Source organism: Cygnus atratus, chromosome 21 (assembly GCF_013377495.2).
Source record: "Cygnus atratus isolate AKBS03 ecotype Queensland, Australia chromosome 21, CAtr_DNAZoo_HiC_assembly, whole genome shotgun sequence".
Lineage (NCBI taxonomy): Eukaryota > Metazoa > Chordata > Aves > Anseriformes > Anatidae > Cygnus > Cygnus atratus.
The window spans coordinates 1890441-1905223 of record NC_066382.1 but is presented as its reverse complement, the minus strand read 5'-3'; the positions used below and the strand labels follow the sequence as shown (position 1 = coordinate 1905223).

Below are 14783 nucleotides of genomic sequence, written 5' to 3'. Positions count from 1 at the left end.
CATCAGTAGCAAACCCTCTAATATGCAGGAAAATTGAGGTACTTTGAAGTTGTAGTCCATCCATTTGCAGGCATGATTAAAACCCAGCTAATGTTAGGCTCAGTGTTTTAAGCTGACCCCTGGACTAAACCCCCCGATCCCTGACCTCCTGTCTCCATTGAAAAGAGTTGTTCCCATGGTGATTTTCATGGATGGTGAAATTAATATCTGGTTTTGTAATATATTTTGCATGAAGGAATGAATTGCTTTTTCAGTGTTTGTAGGTAGGCTGCAAATGGTGCTATGAAGTCTTTTTGCTGCATGATAACAAAAAACAACTGTAATGTTACCAGTGTTTCCCAAGACATGCTAGGCAGCCTGGTATCTTCGTGTAAATGATTTATACTTGAATTAACGATTGGAGTCCTTTTGAGATATCAGTTTCCCAGCTCTTCAAGTGCTTCCATTCCAGACTAAAGGAAAATTGTCTTCTGCGGCTGTAAATAATAATGGTGTAGCAATAAACTGGGACCTGGCAAAACTCACAGGTAGATGGAAGGCGAGCTCTCCGCTTGCTTACCAGATCTTCAAGCAATGTGGGTTTGTGTCAATAACGAACTGGCTCTGAATCATTGCCTGACTTGTGGCTTAAGCAGGATAGAAATTTTATGGGCAGTGTGCATAATATGATCTCTTCTCATCTGCAACTGATCCCTCACGATAGGGAATGTTTGAGGAAGCTATTGAGGTGAAGAATTCAGCAAGATTAAATAAAAGGAGTTGGACACTAGTATGCATAGCAGCAATTAAGAGTGTTTATAACCAATAGTGATGAATTTTGGGAGGTATTTTTAAGCCTTGTGCTTTAGGGCTTAAGCCAGGAACCAGCAGAGATCAGGACTACTTCTAGCAGGAGGAAAGACATACACATTCTCAAATCTGATATTGCAAGTTTTATTCCCATAGATCTCTGAGGCATCTCATGTTGGTCATTAGTATATAAAGATCCCAAATAGGAGAGTCCTTAGTTTGAAATTATATTCTTAAGAACAATGAATTTGAGAGGGAAAAGGATTGGGGGGGAAAGCACAATTTGTAAGAACTGGAGAACTTGGTCTATACAGCTTTGCTAGAGCAAATATTGGTTTCTGACTGCAGTCAGAAGGCAGTGAGGTATGCTGAGGCTTTTTCTGAGACAAAACAATTATTTTTCTTGTCTGAGTAATTTTTCTTAAGCAAGAAATCCTTGTAGTCCTGTAACTTCATTGAGAATACAGCATTAGCCTTTTCTGTGAATGACACTGGTGTAGTTGCTTATCAACTATTTCTGGCTTTCAACCAGGCTCCTTTATTCAGCAGCACCAGGTGCTCCTAAATATTTTATTCTTTAATCTTTAACAGATGAATTCCAGAGGGAACACTGAATGCTGGGAAAACAAGGGGGAATCGCCGTGGTAGAATGCATCTCCGAAGGCTGTAAGAACAAGGAGAACCCAAATTGTTTCTCAAAGCAAAACATTTGGGGCCAGATATTTTTAAAATGTAAATTAGCATCATAGGCCGAGACTGTCAAAACTGATCACAGCTTTTGTTCCTTGATTCAAGTGCTTCTGGAAAATCCTCCTTGAATTGGATTGGGGGGGAGATTTCTAGCGCCTCGGGTTGTGGCTCTGTGCCATGAAGCTGTCGGAGTTGAGCTGCGAGTTGCAGAGCTCAAAGAATAACTATTGTTGGCTGTTGGTCTTTTCTGAGTGTTGACAGCTTGCTCAGAGGAAAGAGTTCTTATCTTAGGAAGCTCTGGAGATTACAGATGTGATTTTGCACATCAGGTGTTGATTGGAGATTGAGTAGGAGGAAGGGAATTGTGTAACTGATGTCTGTGGCAGATGAATTTGTGCTATAGGAGGGTTCCAAAGAAGGAGGAGCTGGCTCATTGCATTGAAAATACAATAGATTTAGCCCAAGTCTTTAATTGCTACTTAATGTATTCAATTCAGGACTCATTTGCTTGAAATATGACTGTAGGCAGTAAAGGAGAACATGAAGTAGACAACACTTTTTTAGCTGGGCTCTCAAAGGAACTAATTCCATCATTTTAGCCGAATTTACAGCAATTGAGATCAATTTTGTCTTCTGCTGGCTTACTGTTTGAACTGCCATGTATAGTTTTTACTAGCACTAATGAGGTTGAATATATTTGTTTTGTATTAAAAATAGCTCGCCAGTGCAAATGCACCCCGTAAGTGATTGCTCTTATATTAGTTCTTAGCTTTATCTTCTCGTATATTTGTGCTTCACCAAATGGGGTCCTTTCCTAAGAGGCGCTCTTTATAGCGGATGAATCTCTTGAAGAATACCTAAGGCCTGGTCTTTAGTGTTCCACTGTAGTCTTTTGCATTCGATTCATCTTCATGTGCTGAGGAACAGCAAGATCGAAGCTTGCCTGCATGCTCTGGGGAAGGTTGCCCCGGTCCTGCTATATTACAGTGCAAAAGACGTAGAGCGAAATATTTACTGCAGCTTGTGTTACCTGCCTCTCATCTGCAGATCCCACCAACTGTGGTGATGTTTCTTTCTTCTAGCTCTTTCTCATAAACTGTTTTGCAAGGGGTGTGAAAGAGAATTGCGGAGACTGAGGTGAAGCAGGTGCATCACGTCGGCGTGCTTTCTGGCGGTGCCGCAGTGCGAGGGCACGTTCCAGTTATTACTGCGGTATGGAGACAGACTCCTAGGGAACTACTTTTGATTTGTAGGATGAATTGTTTTAGTGCCTCTTGAACAAGAACTGCCCGTTATATAAATCAGTACATAAAGCTCTGTCAGTGGGTACGTGGGACAAAGTGCAAAGGGATGGCAGAACTGGCTGGAGGGGGAGAAAGTCGTCTTTGTGCCTGTGCAGCACTTCCAGCATTCCAGCGCGAGTGGGTCGGAACCCAACAAAAGCTGGGCTCCTGCTCAGGAATCGGAGCGTTGCAGACGTGCTCAGAACACCCACTGGAGTTTGGTTTCCTCTTATCTCCCTAAGTACCTCCAAAATGACTCAGTTTAAACGCTGTGTATTGCAGTGACAGCTCTTCTCTTCGCTTATTTCACTTTTGTATTAAAATAAATGCTAAACAGTGTACACAGAAGTGCTAATACTGCTGTTGAACTGCTTGATTGAGTAGTCTCTGCTTTCAAAAATGACACTTCAGCTTTATCAAGCATATGCTTTCAAGGATTGACGTTTCAGCTTTCTCATTTGAGTGAATATATCTGCAAGAAAGCTTGGGAAGGGTGGAGCTATCAAGTTAGAATCCTAGTTGGTGTAAATCCGTGCAGTTAAATCCTCCTCAGCTACCTACAATATACTTCGGTCAGTACTTATTAATCTTAGATGGCTTGAAACTTTTACCATTCATCTGTGGTTTCCTGGTTTGTCTAATCACTTGAGAAAAGAACAGTTCTCAAAACTTATTGCTTCTTTTGGAATCAGAACTCCCTTTGTGTGGGCTGTGTCTGGATGAGGAATGCATGGAGTGGAATGCATTTAACTTGTACATCATTTTGCTGTATAATAGTGATTCAAGATTATTACAGCGGCATTGGGAAAGTCCAAAATCAAGGAGATGCGTGGCAAATTCAGTAATCCTCTATTTTTTAAATATGTTCTGGCATGTCTAGACTCACTTTTCCGTTCTAAACTGATGAAAGAGTGCTATGCACAGACATGCAAAATCCTGTTTGCTTAGGTATATGGTACATCAGATTAGCCTGGAGAAGCACTTAAGATGGCCTTCAATGTGTGGCTCTAACATGCTGCCTGTTTGTGTGATCAGTGCTGCTGCCACGGAAATCTCCAGCGTGCAGGGTTAGCTGAGCAGACACAAGTGAGGTTGGGATTTAGCATCAGCTGCCTGAAAGTAACTTTGAGTAGAGCTACAATGCTGTGAACTTGCCGGTCAGCTGAGGATGAAAAGTGAACTGATGCTCTACTAGTTTTGCTTGTATTAGTGAGTGACCAAAAAAAGACTTTTTTTTTTTGTTGTTGATGCAGTTTGAATAAAATCTGAAAAGACATGCTGTTTATTCCAAGTGTTTCAACTTGAGCACGGCAGTCTCCTTGATTTGGTACAGCGTAGACAGTGGACAGTACAGAATTCTGACATGAAATCCCGAAGTATTTGTACAGTCTCAATTTCAAGAATTGTTTTCAACATTTTTTCTTGCTCAATGGAGACTGAAGTGTAATGAACACTGCACGCTGCCATTTGTCCCACTTTGTGCTGCAGAGGCAGAAATGAACAAGTGAGGCTGTTAGAATGTGCTATTGTCTCCTTTGGCAATGTCAGTTTACAGTGATTAAAAGCAATCACGAGTCTGTGGACTGTTGGAAAAAAGACTTGACTCCAAGGATATCTAAAGATAGTTCTGATTCTGTCGCCAACTTATTTTTTGACTGTTTTGGGCAACTTTGCTTCCTCCTCTGTCATCTGTCATATTTTGATAGTAGGCAGGTTTATTATTATGCTTATTTTGCACAGCAGGCAGGTTCCAGTCATGTTTGGATCTCTTATCACCAGTGCTGAAACAAATAATAATGCTCCACCTACATTATTCAGTAATGAAATAACCATGGTAAGCTCTTCTAGACAGTGGCACTTGTGTGTACTTGATAGCAGCTGCCTGGGAACTGTCCTGCAAAATACCATCTGTAGAATCCGAGAGTCCGAACCTCGGAAGTTTTGTGTGGCCACCCCATCTAGGTAGGGGAGTTTATTCAAAATTTTTCAAATTAGATTTTTTTTATTTAAAAACAAAACAAAACAAAAAACAAACAAAAAGGTCTTTTGTGAACAAAATTTGTTCTTTTTGCAAGAATATACATTGAAATCAGCAGCCAAACGTTTAGGTAGATGTTTTACTTGAGAGATCGCAAACTGATGTATTTTCACCTCGTGCATTGGTCTGGATCAGAAGAATCTGAGGACTGATGAAATAACCTTCTTCACAAGCCGGAAATTGATTGTTTTCCTGTTTCTACCTTCTATTGCCCACGCTCATATAGCGTTCTTCATACTGTCAAAAGCTTCAAATAAAAATCTTTTGAAGGAATTCAGCCTTTGAGCTGTTTCATGTCCCCTTACAAGGTGACACAGTTGTAAGAAATTGTGCCATTTATGTAACGTACTATGTTGTTAAGGAGAAAGGTTCTTGTACTGATGGCAGTAACTTTGGTCCTCAGGTCATATTTGATGGTAACTTAACACTAGAGGGCAGCGGTGGTCTTCCGTTTATCCGTCCGTTCATTACATGTATGCTTGTTCCTTCTGAAAGAAGGCAGGCTGAAACCACTTGGTCCCAGGTTCAGAAATCTTTCTTGAGGTTGCTAACGTGCATGGTGAATTCCTTAAAACTTACCTGACTAAGCTCTACAAGATTGCGACAGAATAAATCTGGAATGTTTCAGTCCCATGATCTTGATCGATGATACAGAGCAACACAGTCTCTGAACTTTCTTGCTTGTGTTTAGCCTGATACAAGCACTCCACAACCTGGATTCCTTCTTAGCTATTATCTTCCTTTACCTAGAGTGCCCTCACAACACTCCTCATATGTATTTATATCTTTTTCCAATCCTTTGTTCTGAAGGATAAATGGTGATACAAGACAGAGCTCAGCAGTAAATCTGGACCAGGCAGGGTCTGGGGACTTTGCATTTTATTTTGACTGCTGAACGGTTGTGTCATCTTTCAGCTGGTATAATTCATGTACTCCTTTCTGATCTCTTTGAGAAATTGATATTTGTTTCCGTAAGGATATTAGTTTGGATTAAGCGAGCTTTTTAAGCCTTGCCATCCCAAATAGTTTTTCGTTGCCTGTTGAATGTAACAAGCCTCCTAGATTAATTTATTTCCTGGTTTTGTTTGATTGGGGTTTTTGCCTGCTTGCTTTAGTAAAGAGTTGTTGCCTGCCTGTTTTAGTACAGAGTATTGTGTTTCTCAGAGGCTCTGTGCCAAGACGCATAAAGGTGTTCAGTCTCCACACTCGTTTCAGCTCCGACATCCCCACTGAGGTGCCTTGGCAGCTGGGAGTCTAACCGCTATTGAATTTGACACCTGCAGTGGAGCAGAGAGGTGTGCAGTTTGTTGCCTCCAATTCAGACATCCCTTGACCTGGTAACAACCTTACTTTGTGAGTTTTGTGAGGACAAATGCCTGGGAGGTCGTGAAACTGCCAGAATAGCAATGGGAGCCACAAGGGTACATTAAGCAGAGGTTGGGATTCTTGGTTCTTCTCCATTGCCGGTCGGGATATTGCGGCTTGGCCTCGCCTTTCCGTGCCGGGCAGTCAATTCAAGCACCAGCTCTGTTTCTTCTGGCGCAGTTATCAAGTGAAAGCAAAATAAAAACTACTCAGTGAATTATGTTGCGGAATTGGGGTCTTTTCCATGCTGGCAGAAACCATTGTACTGCACGCATAAGTGTAGCAGTCTGCTAACGTGATAGGAGAGACTTTCGTTATTGTAACTTAGATTTCTCAGTAGATTTAGTTTTGTGTCACTTGCAAGAGGAGTGGAATACCCTCTTGAAGTAAAGCCATAAGCATGGTAAATTTATGATGTGTTGGTGTTAAGAGGGGGCTTTATGGTTGAGCACAGATTAGGAAACTCGATCACCTGAATGTTACCTTCTGTTTCCTCTGCAAAATCTCCTTCCTCAGCGATTTCGTCACTTTCTCCCTTCCTCCCACTCCCTCATTCTTTCTCCTGTGTATCTGTTGCTGCATGCAGAGATTTGGTAAGTGTGTGGAGGGAAGTGGGACACTTGAAGCACAGTAAATAGTAGTGTTTATGCCCACATTCCAGAGAATGTTGCGGATCTGAGGGGCTGCGTGCGTCGCTGTTGCCATCTGCTGGATGCAAGCACAAACCCAGCCCAGAAGGAGAGAGACGGACAGACTTTGGAACAAGGGGATGTACATGCCATTTCCACGGGTACTAGGCAGTTCCTAGGAACAGTACCATGACAAAGGTGATGCAGAAATATGGTTCTCGTACAGTATATGACCAGTACTGCAGAAGGAGCCCCAGAATACTGCACGGTGTGCGTGCTTGTGTGTGCATAGCTGCAGGAACGGTTGCAAGAGGCTATTTGCTGCTGCCATGCAGGAGGAGAGATGTAGAACTGCTTGTTCTGGCTACGTAGTGGTTGTAGTTCGATTCTTAGAAACTAGTGAAATAGGGAAAAATAATGCTCAGATGGTCAGAATAAGCGCAGTATGTTTAGAGGGAGTAAGCTGTGTGCTGGGTTGAGTGAAGCAGTGCTGGAGCAATCAAAGACCAAGTCTTTATAATGCTGCGAGAGGAAAATGTTCCTTTCATTCATCTGCGTGAGGCTTAGCCTCTGTGGCTGTCGAAGATGGGGGTGTATGGGGGAAATGCAGTATTCCTTAACAAAGTTCCATGATATTGGCATTATCTGTGGGAAGTTCTTAAGATCTGGCTATTAAATCTGTCAGTCAAGCCAGCTCACAAAAGGATGCAGCTCTTGTAAACACTGTAAATGAAATCTCTCCCTCCTACACGTTCTCATAAGTGAATTATTTGTATCTGCTGATAGTTACAGTAAATTTAATCCCTCTAAAAATGAATGCAGATATAGCCAAGCTACTCTTAGCCATTATGTCTTAAAACATGCTCTATTGCCTGGCTTTGATTTGCTTTTAGAGTTGGGTAATTGGCTTTTTAAAATCCAAGCCATACCTATCTGTGTGATAATGTGAAACCTGCCTGGCTCTAGAAAGTGCTTACATTCTCAAACATTTAAATGCTTGTCAACTGCAAGCAAGAATTCTCTTTTTATCATTGTTTTTATCTTCCCTGCACATTAGATCTGAGGTCAAATACCTCATATCTGAGAGAGGAATGCTTTGTTTTTTGAGAGAACAAAAAACTTTGACTGGTTGTCTTCTGAAGCAGCTCACTGTTTTTCTGCAGTTAGTGGTAACAGCCCTTGCAAATAGTGGAGCTAAGGAGCCCTGTAAAGCAACGTACATAGTGTGCACATGTGGTAATTCCGGAGCTGGAAGTTGCCTCTACAAACACTTGGCTTTTCTGGTGATGTCTCAAATGTGTGGGGTATTTTTGTTATCCATAGTCCTTATCTCAAGTAACAAATAAGGCTTCCATTACCCCGACTGTGAGTGGTGTTTGGCGTGCGTTTTAAGTACAGAAACATTAACAGGTTTAGTCTTTTATTTTGTTCTACTCTAACAACTTCCTTTTTCCCTTCGGAATTGGGAGGAATTCAGGAGGTGCCTCTCTGAATGGAGATGAAGAAGCAAGGTTCAGGCAATAAGCTCACCAAGGATCTGAATATATTAAAATACGCCTTGGCGTTTTCCTGAATTTTATATGATAATGTCACCTTGTCACTCTGCCTGCGTACCTTCTACCTGTATTTAAAGCTTCTTTCATTTCATGTTTTTAACTACGTGAGTGTTGTTAATTAAGTACTGTATTGTGCTGCATTATGTAGTTGTGAAAGTTAGATAAGCATCAGATCTTCAAATACTGAGTTTTGACCATTTCCATAATGACATGATCAGTAGAGTTGTTTCTGAATAATGCTTGCTTAACCATGCTTAGGGCTAACATGCCAAAATTTTCATAGAGAATTGAGACCAAGTGTTTGAACCATTTGGAAGGTATGAAATGCTGCTCCCTGAAATGCTGAAGTTCCAGACAATTGGCTCCATGAAGGGGGAGAAAGCAAATGATTTTGCACCTGTTTCGAGACCATCTTCATCCCCTTAACTCTGGTGCATCCTGTACTGAACTTGAAGAGGCTCAACTTTTTTTTTTTTTTTTCTCATGCAGCTCTAGATAAAAATTACATTGTAGTAGTGTTACTGTGGTCAGGGATAAAAAGTTAAAACTCTCTCCTGATCCCAGGTGATTAAGAAAAGGGGAGCAAAATCCTCCATTTTTACATGAGTGTAAATTCAGAGCAAGGGAACAAAAGTGATTCTCAGGTCAAAAAGTTAAGAGCTTTGTGATAAAGGTGGTAGACAGGTACATTTCTTTGCAAATAATTTTAATCTGTTATTTTTGCTGTTCAGGGTTAGAGGCTTAGAAGAACTTTAACTGAAGACTAACCCAAATTAGACATTTATTTTCCACCAACTAATAGAGATCTCTAGAATTTTTAGCTGTTAGTGACTAAGGATCACAGTAGACTTAGAAAGTCCATGGAATTTGGGATCCTTACTCCCTCTGGCATAATTGAAAAGCGACGCCTCGTAGGGCTGTAAGAAGTCACGGCTGCGGTGGTATCGGGTACCACTCCGTGATAAGCAGGGGAAGAGAAAAGCAGAGGCAATCTGAAAAGGAGCATGAGGATTAAACAGCTGTCATAAGGAATTTCCTATTGCCACGGAGGACCTGACACTGAAGATACCAGGAAAGGAGATGCCAGGCAGGGAAGTGTTAATTGTTCCAGCAAAAGTAGTTCAGATAAAATCTTACCTTTTCTCTCTCCCCCGTTTCCTCGGGTGTTATCTACAAGTAGAGGAGCTTGTACCATTGGAAAACTGACAGAGATTCCTCGGTGGCTGAGCTAATAAATGGGATGAAACTTAAACTGCCTTCTCACACAAACAGAAAGAGACTTGCAGAAGAGGGAGCATGACGGAGGGAAAATGCTGAGTATTTTTACGTTCTGATAGAGGCAAATGGGGAAAAAATAATCTTATCTCTAGAAGACAATGGATTTAGGAAGCCCACAGCAGAAGCACAGTAGGTGAATTTATTCTTTTTACCATATACACTGGAATTTTAGCTAGAGGATAAATTGCACTTGTGCTTATGGGCACAGTTGTTTTCTAGTTGTACTGTGATAACATCAGATAACTCTTCCTTTTCTCACTTGTCCAGAGGTATTAATTTAGGTGTCGGTGACCGTGTTTAGAGGATATTATTTCTTAAAAATCTTACCAGTACACTGTCATTCAGAAGCTCTTTTATCTCTGATGGCATGTTTTATTAATTATGGCCACGGTATCCAGATGAATAAAAAGAGTGTTAAGTAAATTAAAATCCATTCCACTTACTGGAAATGAAATACGAACCACATCAGGGAAATGGTAATGCTCAAGATATAGCAATTCCTAATTCCCTGAAATTTGTTTACAGCAGAGCAGTTTCATTAGCTACAGACCCTACGTTTACGTGTGCCTTGCAGACTGCTGGTGGAGGGAACAGAGGTTGCCTTTTAAATTAGAGGGACCACCCCACAATGCAGTGTACTGTATTTTACACATCCCTTCAAACTGTCGTTAATCATTGCTGTCTAGAATAGAAACCTTTATGCTAATTGCCACAGGGGTCTGACGTACCTGCATCCTCTCAGTGGTTATACAGGAGCTTTGCTGTGTAGGTTCTGCTGATCAGATTTGCTTGTGTAGTCCCTCTTGGCTTTGGCTGTGGTACATCGTTCATTTAAGCCATTAGCAGACGTTTAAATTGGAAACTTATTCTCCAGCATTGTGTGTTTTTGTGGTTCTCTACATGTACGTGCCAGTTACACGTTTTATGACGAAGCATATTTGTACAGAGGATGGTGTTACTTGTGTCTTCTGTTTGAGGGCAAATCTATCGCATCTTTAATGGTGGTTGTTACACTTCAGGTATCGTGTGTGATAAACCACTCTGAGTAGGCAATTAGTCAAGTAAATGACTGACAAGTAAATTACAGCTAACACATAGAACACATCTAACTGTCGAAAGCACCTGCAGGCATTCAGGTGCTGTGCACTGCCAGGTCCTCAGCAAATGCAGAAGGGAGACCAGGGTTTGTTCTGAGCTCTGCGGAACGTGCACTTGCTGCTTGCGGGGTGGAACACTACCTTCTTTTTCTTTCTGTGTCCACAAAACCAGTGACCTTAGGGATATTCTTCCAGAGAAACAGTTCTATTCTTGTGTTTTATTTCTCTCTGTAGGCTTTATATAATCTTCCCTAGTCTTCTAGCATCCATTTGCCACAGTACTATTGTGATGGTTATAATTAGTCCTCCACTGGGAGAGATGTGCAAGTACCAAATGTTAGATCCTACAGACATCTTATAGACACGTAGGACATGGATAAAGCCTGTATTCTCTGGGTATTGCAGCCATGATGGCTCGTAAATACAGTTTTGGTATCAGAATGATTTTGCCAGTAAATATCAACAAAGAGTCTGTGCTGGTTTGCTGTCTGGTTTAGACCATAATTTTATTTGTTACAGTGAATTCAGGTAACTTGACTGATAGCACTGCGTGCAGTTTGCTCTTTGCTTCTCAGTAAAAGTTGTTAGCTGATTCCAAGTAACATCCAAGCTATGCAGCTTTCCCACTTCAATCAGAACAAAAAAAATCAAGGCAGTAATAAAAGTCAGAGGTTGGAGTGAGCTGTGTGACGGTCCCGTGCTATTTTTTCTGTTGTGAAACACGTGGCATAGCTAGGTAATTTAGGGACAGCAGGTTGTGCAGTGACAAATCGTTCCACTTCATTTCTACAACGGAGAAATAAACGATGTCTGTTTTCCCCAGCACCTGAACAGGTGATGCTTATGCTCTCGGTGGATGGGGCGTACTGAAAAAGGAGGCCTTAGCAATTACCTGGACACACTGTCCTGCATTGAATGTAATTGCAATGAAGCTCGTATGCATCCACAGGACGGAACTAAAAGTAGCACTGCCAAGATCAACCTACCTCCATGGAGGAAGAAAAAAAATTGCTTATGTGTGTAATGCTGGTAGGGAGTTCAACAGGCTGGCTAATGATCAGATATCTTTAGCAACACATCAGAGATTGTGCCCAGGGAATCAAAGTAGCCAGTATAATCCATGACTACTTGATTTAGACAGAGTTTAATCAGATAGGGCATGTAAGAATGAGCCTAATTCCCCTTACCTTCTCTTTGTGACATAAGAATTCTTTCTTCATCCTTTGATCTCTTAGGGAAATTTTGGTTCATTTCAAATCCATTCAAATTTTGGTCTAACAAGCTTTAATTGGATGTTCTAGGAATGTACCTCAGGGTCGTTTTATGTGGAGATGCAGCCTAATGCAGCATAGCGTTCACTTTCTCCCCTTTCCAAAGACATTGTTTTGAAATACAGATTTGAAGATGTATTTTAATGCGGATTCTTTTTGCCTGAAGCAGCAGTAAGATCTCTGCATAACAAAAATTATAAATTATTTGCACATGTGTTTAGAAATTTATGACATCTCGTAACGAACTACTAAGAATAACAAAGTTTGTGCTTTTACTGGGCATAGCTGCGTGGTTGGTTTGACTGGGTGAATATTGTCAAGGACTGTCTGTGTCTTTAGAATAAGCTTAGAATTACAGAAAATTAGAATGAACTTAGAAGCTTCCTTGAGTAGCCATTTTCCACCTTTGGTTTTATGGCAGGCTTTGTGTGTTCAAATTGCATCACTTCTTTCTACCCACTTTCTTCATTTAGGGTTTCATTCTTTCCCTGTATTTCTTCCATATATTTTCTGGGCAAGCTTTCATGCCATGCCCCTGCTGGTTAGCCATTCATGTTCATAGAGTTCAGTTCTAGCCCTTTTAAAAAACAAAACCCAGCTGAGGTCAAACCTGATAGTAACGCTTTGATGCTTGCTGCTGTAGCACATCGTTCAAAGTTTGGTCTCCCACAGCTCTCTCCCCTAAGAAGAGTCTCTTCATTTATTCATATATTATTTAGCTGGTGACTTGAGTAACAGATGTGTATAGGGGCTATTCATAATTTATTACCAAGAATGAACAAACCATGGCCTGTGGATAGTGAGGACAGACTGAATTCGTTGGGTTGTTGCGGGCAGTGGTTTCCCTTAAAGAGATGGCTGGAGAAGTTTGAACAAAACCATTTACTTTGGATCTCTATAGTTTCACCAAACGTGAAATGTTACATGAAGTTGCATTTTACTGATTTTCATTTCAGATTATGCTACAGAAGTATTTCACAATGTTGAAACAAACCTATTTCTTCCCTTTTGGAACTAAATGTGTTTATTTTTTGTTGCTCTGAAATATCTCATTTAAGGTTATTTTGCTTAGTATATGTTGTAATCTCATGTGCTTTTAAAGTCAGTAGCTATTTTGATTTATTAAACCAAATTTTAGCCTAAAATACACATGATCTTGGGTATTTGCTCTTGTAGAAATCATGAAAGAAAACCTTTCCAATCTTTTCAAAATTCTCTGCTGCAATGCTCTTCACTGATATTTCCAATATCTAAAAAGTGCTGAGAGATATTCTAGGCAAATACCTTTGTTATAAGGAAGGAGACTTGTAACAGGAGTAGAATAAACCACTAATTTGTCCCACTGTAGCATTTTATCTAATCTCTTGTGGTGTTAGTCTGAATTTTGGCTTTGGAGGCTGGTTAATCTTCAGGAATACAGCAACTGATGCTGATTTTTTTTTTTATTTTAGTTGGGGGCTCTTTGTGGTTTGAGAACTATTGTGTTTTCAACTCATCCAGTGGTGTGATGGTAAATCAAACTGAGGATTGCTGAAGCACTGTTATTTGGCGAGGCATTGTGTTACATAAAACCAGCATAATGAGATGATATTAAATATTGGAATTAGTGGTTTTATTGTACCATTCTAATTGTGCCCTGTAGCTTAAGCAGGATGCAGTAAAACATCATCAAGGTGAATTTCATTATCATCTTTCAGTGTGTTTTTCTTCATTGACGTGCTACCTAGTTTTAAGCAGAAAAAATAAGAAACCCCAAGAAGTAGACAGAGAAGCAGCCCTGCTGGTTTGGAACAGGAGTATCCTGGGATATTCAGACCCAAAGCAACAGCTACGTGCTGTTAGCAAGTGTTTTAGCAGTTACCAGCATGTCGAGTTTGGGGATGCAAAGTGGATGTAGTCAGTCGGCAGGGAGGGGTTCATCCTCTTCAAAAGGCCAAGCTCGCTCCAAGGTAGTGAAAGCGGCTATGGGAAACTCAATCTATTTCCATTCATATGATAAAAAAGTACCCGCTGTTTCCCTGTGGGGTGGCTGTAGCTTTGTGTGGGGTGCTGGGGGAGCTGCATTGCCGCAGGGTGCGGTAGGAAACGTCAGGGTAGTGTAGCATATAAAGCTCTCTAGGAGTAAAAACTACTCCTAGCTCGTATTTTCACTTGGGTCAGATATGCAACGAAGTGCATCAGACTTTCAAAATAGCTGGCTGCTATCACAGATCTCAGATATTTTATTTACATCGTTGAGAGCATCTCAGAGGCTTCTGTGCACTTATGGCACAGTGAGGCATAAAATTGCTGTCATCTATTTTACGTGTGGGAAACAGGTATGGAGAAAATCAGGCTAGCTAAACACTTCACTCTCCTACTGGAGTAGCCCTGGCTCAGGAATTGGAAGAGGTCTGGGACCCGAAGTGACGTTGTTGTGCTTGATTAAGTACTTATTTTACTCCTGTGAAGTGGCTTTGTTCTGAAAAAGACCCACAATAAAGAATGTTTTAGTATATAGCTTGTAGCGTAGGGACAGCCTGTGGGGTTAATGCAAGGTTATCAAGGCAAAAGCAGATAACTGTAATTTCCAAGTTACTGTGCAAACTGTTAGAATGCTTTTCTAACTCCGTTCTCCTCAGCACCTTGTATTCATCCCCATTTCCTAATTCAGAGAGGTAAGGCAAAGATCTCTTCCTCTGGCAGTGACGTGCTCGGAGCTGCAGGAAGCGTTGCCTTAGTGGGTCACTGTTACACCGTCCCGCACATCCTGCAGCCCGCCTGCCATTAGGTGCAGTTATATTTAAA

General features: G+C 41.0%; 1 protein-coding gene across 1 annotated transcript in view; it reads left to right on the top strand.

The window, feature by feature from the left end:
- Positions 1 to 14783, top strand: part of PLCH2 (phospholipase C eta 2) — an 81011-nt gene that overhangs the window by 13715 nt on the left and 52513 nt on the right.